The sequence below is a fragment of the Papaver somniferum genome, chromosome 9 (genome assembly GCF_003573695.1).
Source record: "Papaver somniferum cultivar HN1 chromosome 9, ASM357369v1, whole genome shotgun sequence".
In the NCBI taxonomy this organism is placed as follows: Eukaryota; Viridiplantae; Streptophyta; class Magnoliopsida; order Ranunculales; family Papaveraceae; genus Papaver; species Papaver somniferum.
Window position 1 is genome coordinate 128,852,556 of NC_039366.1, and position 12,457 is coordinate 128,865,012.

Here is a 12,457-nt window from a genome sequence, read left to right on the forward strand (position 1 = left end):
TTTCAAAGTTTCCATTTCTGGCGCTATTGGACTATCAAGGATTTTTTCCTCAAACGGACGTTCAAAAACGGAATTTCCAAGAATCGGACTTTCTAAATTGAGGTAATCGATATGCTTAGAACTACTAGGATTCTCTTTAACAAATCTACCTAGGGCATCTCTTTTACGTTCAGGCATGCAACATTATAAGGTAGGAAATTCTATGCAATCACAAAACAAGGCTGACTCAACCAAATCAAACCTAAATTTCTAGCAAACAAAAAGCATGATGGCTCCACTTAGATTGTTTCTAGACCAGCTTCTATTATTTCGAAAAGAAACTCGTTACAATCTGAGCAAACCCCTCTGGAATCAATCTGAGTCAAAGTAAGTTGAATCGAGGCGAGGGAAGCTCAGTGGAGCTTTGATACCCAAGGCCTCACCGGTTACAAGGCGGCGCAGTCACGCATTCAACTCACAGAAACTATCATGAACTTCGAAGTATGCTCAAAAGAGTAACCAATATTTTTCGAACGACTTTCCTATTAAGCTCGTTACCCTATAGGTTTCGTTCTAGTCAAAATTTTAGGCTTAGGTTCGCGTTTGGTTTCGTTTTCCTAAGGAGGGCAAGAAGAGAACGGTGATGAAATCCGAACCCTTATCTTGTATAGCCAGTTCTTTCCCTTTACTAGGAAATTAAAGCAGCCGTTTTCAAGTCCTCAGCATATATGCAGACGAAGGAATACAGTAAACCCGCTGATAGGGGATTCGCGGGTGTTTCAAAAAAACTTACCTCCCGTACCAGACGGGCGAAGAACCGCTGAAGTCGACTCGGGCCACGACTCCTATGTCATGTACGAACCCGAGGGGCCGAAGTGATATCGTAATCACCGTCCTTCCCTGCACACAGTTTGTATTTAAACTAACCCTTCCTTAGGGTTTAAAAATAATAATGTCCAAAGTTTAATGTCCAAGTGTCCAAAAAGAAAAGAAAAAATTACAAAAACAACAAACCCTAATACAATTCTCTTTTTTTTTTCTTTTTTTATTAATAATAAAGAAAAAAAAAACCCTAAAAAAAATAACTAAAAAGAAATTGTCTTCTTTTCCGTTATTTTCGCTTTAATCTTTCGCTCCAAGTCTTTATGCTTTAAGATCCAATCTTTAGGAAATCACCAAACTCCTTGGCTCAATTCTCTTTATGATCCAAAACCTGTAGACAAAAGATAAATACCCAAAAACGTAAAAAAGAACAAAAATAAAAAAAAACCTAAAAAATAAAAGAAAAATAAGTCTAAAACCCTAAAAGCAAATCCGCGTCGGCGGCGCCAAAAATTGATGTGATTTGTAGATAGTGGTAAAAGTGGTTCGATTCTCAGACTTGCGAAGGATAAAATATAGGCTTAAATTCTAAAACTAAAATAGAAAACAAACTAAAAATTGTCACAAACTCAACCAAAGATGAAATCAATATTAAAAGAACACTGAGGCTAAGATTCCACTATTTTCCAAGTTCAAAGTGATTTGATCCCAATATTTATATTTATGCAATTTTCTCGTTCAAGTTGATTCTAACTATTGCAACAAGTAGATTCTCAAAATAACAAGTGTAAATCCGAAGCATAGAACATCAAAAACCTAGGTCCAAGTATGCTCTATCAAAAGAAAAAATAATTACTTAACAAAAATCATTCAAACAATTTCAACCAAGGCAAATAATCATAAAATAATTACAAATAAATAAATAAAATAAAATATACCACTTCTTGTTGGAAAAATAGCTTCCTCTATCGCCTCAGCAATGGGGTTTAGCTCCTCATATTAATTACTTGCTCAAAATACATGTTTGTTGCTCAAAAGTTGATTAAATAGAAGAGAAGGTACAAAGCAGCGTGTTTGTAACAGTTGTAATTGTTACAAAACGCACTGTCACAGAAAGCAGTGTTACAGAGAAATACTAACAGTAATAATTGTTGCAGACTGTTACAAGAACGATAGAACGGAAGTGCTGTAGAACAACGACAGTTTTCTGCGACAGTTTATGTGGGTTGATGTTCTTCGTATTCTTCCTTCTACACCAGCAGAAAAGAATGTCTGTAACTACGATTTTTGTCTCCTGTGGTTCTCTAAACTACTCCCAAAGTATGCGTAACCCTTCCTGGGACTCGAACACACCTTTTATACTGCTCAGAAACCTAAAAATTCCGATAAAAATTCTCTTTTTCTTTTCGTGCAGGTCACGGAAATAATCTTCTCTGCCGACTTGTTTACGCGTTTCTGAGCTTTCCGAATATCCCAAACTCTCTATTGGGTAAGTAGATATCTCCGGAAAGATTATCTCCGTTTTAATCTCCCCGAAACTTCAAAAATCAGGCCAGCAGAGTCCCGTGTGTAACTTCACCTCTGTTTTGCTCCAACTCGAGGTCTAGCCCAATTCAATCCATTCCAGCTCCCATACCAAGCCTGTTATGCTAAATCACGTCCAACCCAACAAATTCCCGCGATTGAATCTCCCTAAAACAGCCTAGAAATCCAACCCTAACTCTGGTATGCAAACTGGTTTTTTTTTCCCGCCAATTTTTTCTTTTGAATTTTGAGAAGAAAGTGGTCTCCCTCTATCCAGAGTGGGGGTGCGAATAGTAGATGCCCTGCAGGGATGCCCCTTAGTAATTAGGTTGCCCCTTATCCATGGTGAGAGTCTGAATAGCAAATGTCCTCCGGGGGTGCCCAGCGCAACTTTTCGAGCCGATTTTTCCAAAAATGTTTATTGGCCAAAACTACCTACACACACATAAAACACCATAATAAGTACAAAAATGAGCACTATCAATATATAGAATCGAGACAAATTAGACACAAAAATGTGTCTATCAACCATGCTCTATGATGTCCTTCCAATTTCTTCTTTAATATATCTGCAATTGTTTTGTTTGTTGCTTCTACCTGCCCATTAGCTTGTGGATACAAAGGAGTAGACTTTCCACATTTTATCTTGAATGCATTAAGTAGTATTTCTATATTCTGTCCTTCAAACTGTTTCCCATTATCAGATACCAACTGCGCAGAAATTCCGAATCTGCAAATGATATTTTCGAATATGAATGTAAAGATATCTTTGTCGCGAATATGCTGTACTGCCTTCACTTCTGTCCATTTTGTGAAATAATCTGTTGCGACTATTAAATATCTTCTTTGTCCAGAACCTGGTAAAAATGGTCCCACAATATCTAACCCCACTTTCCAAAAGGCCACACACTGGTTGAAGATGATAGTGGTGCTCCAGGTGCATGTATTTTCTTTCCATGCCGCTGACAATCTTCGCAACGTCTTGATATTTGTTTGCATCTTCGTGCATGTATGGCCAGTAATAGCCTTGCATTTTGCTCTATGTGCCAAAGATCTTCCCCCGCTATGATTGCCAGCATCCCCACTATGTAACATTTTTAGCACTTTTTCTCTTCCTCTCGTGTCAAACATCTGAGTGATGGTCCATTAAAGGATTTTCGGTATAGCAACCCATCTCTTAATTCATAATTCGTTGCACGGATTTTTAACTTGTGTGTTTCCAATCTATTTCGGTTCTTATTTTTGTAAAATAGTTGTATTCTTAAGATGTTCTTTGATCCATTGAAAAGCTTTTTCACATTCATCAGTCCATTTAAATTTCACACCCTTCTTGAGTATATCGAAAAAATATTTGCATTTGTCTGATGTTCGCGAAATGAATCTCCCCAGTGAAGCTAGAAGCCCATTCAACTTCTGTACATCTTTTATTATTTCTGGTGTTGGCATGTCACGAACTGCTTGCACTTTTTCTGGATCAACCTGTATTTATTTATTTGATACAATGTAGCCTAAAATTTTTCCCGATGCAACTCCAATAGTACACTTTTCAGGATTCAATTTAATGTTATACTGCCGCATTTTTTCAAAAATCTCCCTCAGGTCTTGTACATGGTCTTTAGCTTCTTTACTCTTTACTAAAATGTCATCCACGTATACTTCTAATGTTTTGTGTATCCATTTTGCGAACACCTTCTCTACCATTCTTTGGTATGTCGCTCCCGCATTTCGCAAACCAAATGGCATTTTCGTGTAACAATATAAACCTCTAGGGGCGAAGAAAGCAGTATGTTCTTGATCTTCTTCAGTGAGAGGGATTTGTTTATACCATTTGTACCCATCTAAAGACGATACTCTATCGTTTCCCGCTGCGGATTCCACCGATTGAGGAATATCTGGTAACGGAAAACTATCTTTGGGGCAAGCTTTGTTTATATCAGTGAAATCTATGCAAATCCTGATTCCTTTGTTTTTATTTGAGACAATGACCATATTCGCTATCCATTATGGGTATTTAGCTTCTCTTATGATTCCCGCATCAAGCATTTTCTCTAGTTCTTCTTCTATTTGGGAATGGTAAGTTGTTGCAATTTTTCTTATTCTCTGTTTAAATGGTCTCACATTTTTGTTAATCTCCAACTTGTGGCATGCAATTGATGGATCTATTCCCGGTATCTCATCCATGCTTCCTGCGAAAACATCTTTATATTCTCGCAACAGGTTAACAGTTCTTTCTTCTTCTTCCACATCCATTTTGGTTCCAATTATCAATATTAGAGGTTCTTCTATAGTCCCAACGTTTATTTCTTTTGTTGGTTCTGCGGCAGTGTAACTGGGTTTAGGTTCTCCCATCGGTGTTGGTTCTTTTATTGTTTTCACAGGTCCTTCTCCTTCCTCCGAAATTTCTCTGGGTATTCCTTTGCCTTCTTTTGCCCTTATCATATATACTATAAATTCTTCTTCTTTCTTTGCTTCCTTTGCCAAATTTCTACGAAATTGTTTCTTTTTTGCTTGTCCTTCATAATGCTTTACTTCAATTTGATGACATAATTTCGCATTGTCAACATCTCCTCTGATTTCACCTATTCCATTTGGTTTGGGGAATTTAATACATTGATGCAACGTTGATACTACATCTTTTATCGCATGTATCCATGGTCTTCCTAATAACATATTATATGGCGATTCCATATCCACCACGCACAGTGTTACGTGTGTTTCGATCTCTCCAAGTGGAATTCGTACCACTATTTCTCCTTTAGGTTTTGTTTTGGATTTTCCAAAGCCGTGAACAAAATATGTTGAACTGGACATTTCTTCATCTTTAAATCTCATTCCCCGGAATGCATGATAAAATATTATATCCACTGAACTTCTTGTATCGATTAAAGTTCTGTTCAATATCCATTCTCCCATGGATTTTGTTGTTGTCTCCTTCTCTTTTCGCGCAATAGGCACTGTAATAACCAACGGAGATGTGTGGTTCAAATTTTCTTTTGGTATTTCTGCCGCCATGAATGTAATTTTTTTCTTTTCCCAATCTTTCAAGGGTGATGTCTTTTCTACCGCCATAACCTTCATTCCTTCAAAATTTCGTTTATGTATTCTTCCTTTGATGTTTTCATGGAATTCATTAACCATCGTTTTTGATATCATATTACACTCCAATCTTTTGTCATCTTCATTAATTCTAATCACCTATCTTTTAACTGGTTCACTGATTTATTTAATCACTTTCTTGATTTGAACATTCTCAACAACAATCTTCAACTTTCGATCTTGAAGTCCCTGTTCCTAGCGCCATTATGTAGTAGCAGGAAGTCCTACACTACACCCCTCATATGATTTCATTATTACTCAACTCATTTTTAGGTTTACACTCTTAATTTTATTGATCAATCTTTGAATGTTCTTACAAGAAAAGATAAAGGAATCAAGAATGACCTATGCTCTAGACTTTCTCTCTCCTATTTACTTGTTTCTTACTCAAAAAGATCTCTCTCTTTCCTTTACAACTGAACGACTATTTATAGGGAAGTACATAGTGGATGACAGCGAATCTGTCCTTTATTTTCGAATATGGATTGCGACATTCTCGCAACCTTACAAATGTTAATCTCTCAAACTCTCTAATTTTCGCAAGACCATCACATATTTCTCATGATTTTAGCTGACGTCGTTTATTATATCATTTCTGAAATTGTTCTGCGAAGCTGTTGTGTTGTGTTGTTGATAATTCGCTAAGATATCACTGTTGCGAGATTCTGATCCTACAACATAACATCAACAAAAATTGAACAGATTGCGTTTGACAATAATGGCTATTGATGGTCCAGAAACCGCAAAAGAAAGGAATTGTTGTAGAAGAATTGTTGGGATATACAACGGATTACTTGATACGAACGAAAGAGGTATAACTATTTCGATTCTGAAATCACATAAAGTTCACAGTAGAAGATGACATCAAGTTTAGAGTTAGTAACAAACATAATATGGATAACTAAAATGTTAAAAAAAAACAAGATATATAAACTTAGAAAGCCGTGGGACTTGAAGAGGCCAATTTTGAAAACTACAATCTTAGAAAGCAACGATCCACAATACCATAATTTTTTTTTATAAATATTCAACGTAGAAGATGTCAACTTTTGGTAAAGGATCTATTAGAAACCTATTAATTTGAAATAGCATCAGGGAGTACAATATGTGTTCAAGGTTCTTTATGAGGTAATGTGTCGCTAGATTGTATTCCAAGTGAAAGTAAGAACATATAGAAGTGACAAAATGTCCAAGACTTTTGAAGTTACCAAAGCCTTCGTTAAGACGAACTGCTGGGCACAATACTTTGTTGAATATTTAATTGCAGAGGTTCGCATGTATACAATCCCTTCGAAAAGGTAATGAGTACACATTTTAAACATTGTCATCTAATGGATGTTGAAATATTACAGGAAAATCATGTCACATTGGAGAGTTTGTATCATCCGTTCGATGCAAAAAAATACTATCCTTTGCCTATTTGGAGGATCGACAACATGACCATGATAGATGAGTCAGATGGAGCGAAATAGGAGCATGGGGAGACTTTTATGGATGATATTAATTTGTTGATTTCACTGAGATGAGCGTTGCTGACGACATATTTCCAAAAAAATATTTAAACTTCCATGTTCATGTAGAGTATTATCTCATTATAAGCAATGAACCTAAATAAAAAAGTGCCTGAAAGTTAAGATTATATTTCTTTCGTTTGAGCAAATCTCCGGCGTAAAATATTAAAGGAAAAAAACAAGAAAAAAAGAGAGGAAAATCCCAACTATTTTTATGACAAACCCATATTAAATCATAAGGAGCTGATAAGTATTCGGGACACAAATTATACAATATATTAAAAATGAACCAACATCATGGCCCGTGCCGTTATGGCACGGGTTAAGGGCTAGTAATAGACAAATTACAGATATTTTTGAGTGGATAAATGTAAATTTAGACTATGCGAATTCTGAGAGTTGTTACAAGTACTTTTATGATTCTCCATAACTGGGAGACTACTCTCCGTATGCAAAGGAACGGTTGTTTTTGTATTTGGTTCTTTTTTCTTTTCCTCTAATATTTTTGAAAAAGAATAAACATCTTCATATGTAGATTTTATGCACTGCATGCACTTCATTTTCTTTGAAAGCCCAATAATCCCAAGCCATAATTTCTTTTTGAAAAGTTCTTAGAATTTCTTAAAACTTTATATTGTTGTTTAATCATACGGACTATATAAATTATGATCATCTATAAATCTATAATTTATATATCCTCAAATATAAATAGTAAACCGTGGGTTCAATTAGAGAACTTTTGTTATTCTATGCCATGATCCATTTAAAAGAGTGAGAAAAGGTCAATAGGATTCAAGTACGAGATTAGATTGAATATGGGTTACACGAAATGAAAAGGTTTTTCCTATCTCCCACCCTCACTTTTCCTATTTCTCATCCCTCTCACAATTTCTAAAATCTATCTATTTTTGAATTTTGTTTTTCCTATGTACCACCCTAAAAGTCAAAATTAACTATGATCCTGCCTATTAACATTTTCTTATTTATCTTCTTCTTCCTTGCCGAGAAAAAAGAAAAACCTTGATTTATGTTAAATCACTGATCACTACGATACATCTGTTTTTTTCCTATTTTTTTGTTCTTTTAACCGAGTTAGTGGACAATTAACCGATAAATCATATTGTGGAAGATTCGATTATTGAAATAGGAAAAATATTCAAACGCTAAATTAATCGAACTCCAAACAAATTTAATTTCAGAAAAATATCTTTTAACATGTACTCTATCCAATTTTCTTTAACGGTGCTTGGAATTTTTTTGTCAACGCAACAGCGTTTTTGAAGAACAAATTCTCCCTTGTGGGACATGGTATGATGGAGACCTTTAATTTGTATAAGGTGGTTAAATTAATTTGAAGTTTTGATCTATGGAGTATATCTAACTATATCCCATTGAGTCAAGTATACCGAATTAATTAAATTGCAAACAATGAAAAACCCTAGCTCCATATCTGATCTATATCAAAAGCGACATACCTAATGATGCGTTTTCGAGTAAGTAATTGCTAAAAAAGAAAAAAAAAACGCACTCTCTCTCTCTGAGAAAGGAATCGGGAGATAAATGAGTCCCCCAAATCCACTGATTCCCATTTTCCCCGACTATGATCTCTCGATTTTCCCTGCAATTCAGTTTTATTTAATCAATAATATCAGATCTTGAGCCTAACCCATATCACCCACAGAAAAACCAATCTTAATAGCATATATATGATCTTGCACCTCTTTCTCTTTCAAAACCCTAGATTCAATCTTCAAAATCAAATCCAAAAGATGATTTCCATGGCTACAAATTTCAGACAAGAGTAAACAATAGGACCCCTGGGGGCTAAAAGATAATTAAGAGTTAGGGGTTGTGGATCTGAGGAACTGATGAAAGACACAATATTTGGTAAGGTATTTTGGTTTTTATTCTTTTTAGTTTGATTAGATCTTTATTCTTGATAGGTTAAATCTAATTGTTTTGGTGTCTAGAAGAAGGTCTATGTTTTAGTTATATCTTGTTCCGATTCTTATTAATTTATCTTATTTCTTAATTTTCCTTTATTCCTTTTTGATTTGCCTATTCTATGGTTTCTGGGTTAGGGTTTTTAGTTCCTTTTCTGTTTCATAGTTTCATGTTGCTGCCATCTTCTTTGAATCGTAATCATGATTTCATGTTTAGTACTGTGATTAGAATTTTGTTCTTGTGTTAAGACTACTTGATTATAAGAGTTGTTTTCTTTGGTTTGATGTATGGTGTTCTAATTTGGAGTCTCCATATTAGATTTCTTTGTCTGAAATGAAAATTAAAACTTGGATATGTGATTTCATTGAATTTGAAGTAATTAATTTGTGTTTTAAATTGAAGTCTCTTAAAATGAGTTCTTAAGGATCTTTGATTTGAAGGAATTTGATATCCTTCCCAATAGTCTGTATTCTTTTCTTTTGGGTCTGTTGCTCCTGGTAGTCTCTTGGCCAGTTCCTATTATTTCTTTTGCTTGTATAGTGGTAGCCTCAATTGTGATGTTGTTTACTACTGTTATAGCTGTTGTAACAGATTTTTGATTCTATGTGTATCTGTTCTTAAAAGGAGTTCCTTTGATTTTGTAGTAGTTGCCTCAATTTGAATGATGTTGTATACTACTGTTTTCAGTTTTGTATTTGATCTTGTGCTTTTCTGTGTATCTGTTCCAAAAGAAAAAGAAAAAAAGAAAAAAAATGTTTAAAAAAAAAGAAGAAGAAGAAGAAATAAGTAGAAGAGTTTCTTATGCTTGTGTAGTAGTTGCTTCAGTTGAAATGATGCAGTATACTACTGTTTTTGTTATTGTGACATTTCTTATGCTCCTTTGTGTCTCTTTTCGAAAAAGGAATATGTTTATTTCTTATGAGATAGTAGCCTTGTTTTGTAATTTCTTGCATACATTATGTTCTCTTTAGATACTTGTTCCTTCATATAATTTTTTGTTTACAGTAGTGAGTTCTTCACCTTTGCTTCTTTCTTATTTCCTTTTATTTTCCTGTTCTGATTTTGGGTTGTGTTTCTGATGTCTTTACTAATTCTGCTCAATACTGTTCTATTTGTTGTGAGTTCTAGTGACAGTTTAGGGCTTGTTTTTAGTTGTCTTAATAGAGGTTCTTTCCTTTTTACTTCTGGTATGCTTTTTGAGTTGCTTTTTGCCTGCCAAATATTTGTGTCCAAATGAAGATTTCATCCACAATATCCAATCCTAAGCTCCTATGATCAATCTAATTCCCCAGGTAAGTCCACTTAAAGTACTTCTTTTTATCCTTCCTTCCAAGCTGTTATTTTGCTTTATCACTGCTATTTTAGTTTGTAGTTCTGTTTTCAATCCGCGCACAATAGAAGAGTTAAATGTGTAATAAGTCTATCAATTCTGTAATAGTCGAACTTAGTTAACATTTCTCCATCTTCTATTTCTTGTAATATTCCTTGTAAGTGCTGCATTATAAAGCACACCTTTCAGTTATATGTATTGTAATTTTAATTGCTCCAACTTTTGCTTCTTAAGCTACTGCTATCTTTCTCCTTTGCTGCATCAACAACCTTCACTAATTTCACACTAATACCAAACTACCATCATACACACAAAACCTCCATTCTTTATGCCAATTCAAAAACCCAAACAAATATCCTAACTATCCAAAACCCATTACCATTACCAATCTCTCTAGGTGCACTTCACCTGCGAGTTTCCAACCCCTCACCATGTCTATCTTGGCATGGAACTGTCAAGGAATTAACCAACCGATGGCAATGCAACACTTGCGAGATCTAATTTCAATGTATAAACCCACCATCCTATTTATATCCTAAACTTTATCCAGTGACAATCAAATATTGCGTATCGCTCAAACCCTTCAATCACGGAATCATTGCTCCGTCCCTAGAATTGGCAGAAAAGGCGGACTTTGCCTCATGTGAAGTAATGATGTAAATATACGAATCCTCTAGAAATCCCAAAGCTATATTGACGCCATCTTCACCCCCTTCCCCAGGCCAACCTTGGATATGTACCAGTATATATGGACCACCACAACCACTCGCCAGGAAAGATTTTTGGCAAGACTTCCCAACTTTATTCCCCAGCACTACCACTTCATGGATTCTAATCAGAGATTTCAATGAAGTCATGGATCAATCGGAAAAGAAGGGCGTCAGACAAATCACTTATGCTCAGACTCAGCCTTTCCTAAATCTAATTGACCAGATGGGTTTTTTAGACTTAGGATTCCGAGGAGACCCTTACACGTGGACAAACAACCAGCAAGTCCAAAACAATATCCAGGAGCTCCTCGATAGAGCTATATCCAATCAACATTGGAGAACTGCCAACCCACATGCAACAATCACACATCTGCCACGAATTGCTTCAGATCATGCACCAATTTTGCTACAAACAAAAGCTTTGGACTGGCAAGGAAACAAGAATTAAAAATTTGAGCATATGTGGTTATCTCACCCTCAATTACATCAAGTGGTAAGCTCAGCTTGGGACATATTACATGATTCAGACCCTCACTTAAACCTCAAACTGAAGTTATTCTCAAACAGTGAAACCTTGATGGAGTGGAGTAAAATTAACTTCGACCATCTACCCACTCTTATCAAGAAATCGACGGCTAAAATCAAGCAAGCGCAACATCAATGTGCTGCGCAAACAGGACCAGCTCTAGATCATTGACTTCTTGTAGAAAAGCAGCTTCGTGTAGATCATCTCACCCTGCTAGACTCCCACGCAACCTACTGGCAACAAAGATCAAGAATACAATGGCTACAAACGGGAGATCGCAACACAAATTTGTTTCACACCAAAGCAACAATTCATCGAAGCTGTAACAACATTCAACAACTCCAAGATCAACAAAATAATTGGATCCATGATAAACACGCTATCATCAATCTTATGCTTGATCATTGACAGATCAATATACAACACCAAGTACGTCGATCGATGAAAAGTTGTTTGAAGACATCACCCCAAGGATAACTCCCCAACAATGTTATCTCCTTACAATGGAGGTAACCCCCAAGGAGATCAAACAAGCCTTTTTTTCCATTGGCTCAGAGCGCGCCCCAGGACCTGACGGCTATACTAGCAGATTCTTCAAAGTCTTCTGGGAAACAACCCGACCACAACTTATTGATATGGTGCGTAGCTTTTTCAACTCCCTTAACATCCACCCGCTCATGAACCACACCAACCTCACCCTAATCCCAAAAGTAGAACACCCTTATAAACCATCACAATTACCAATAGGACTATGCAATGTCTCATACAAAATCATATCAAAGATACTAGTCAATCGCATACGATATATTCTCCCATTCATAATTATCCCTTATCAAAGTGTGTTTGTTCCCCAAAGATCAATCTATGATAACATTGCAATCGTCGGCGAGCTTTTCCACTACATCAAATCATCAAACCAAACCAAGGACCCAAAATTAGCGTTCAAGCTTGATATACAAAAAGCGTACGATTCTTTAGACTGGGGTTTTATCAAACGAGATTTTACCAAGCTAGG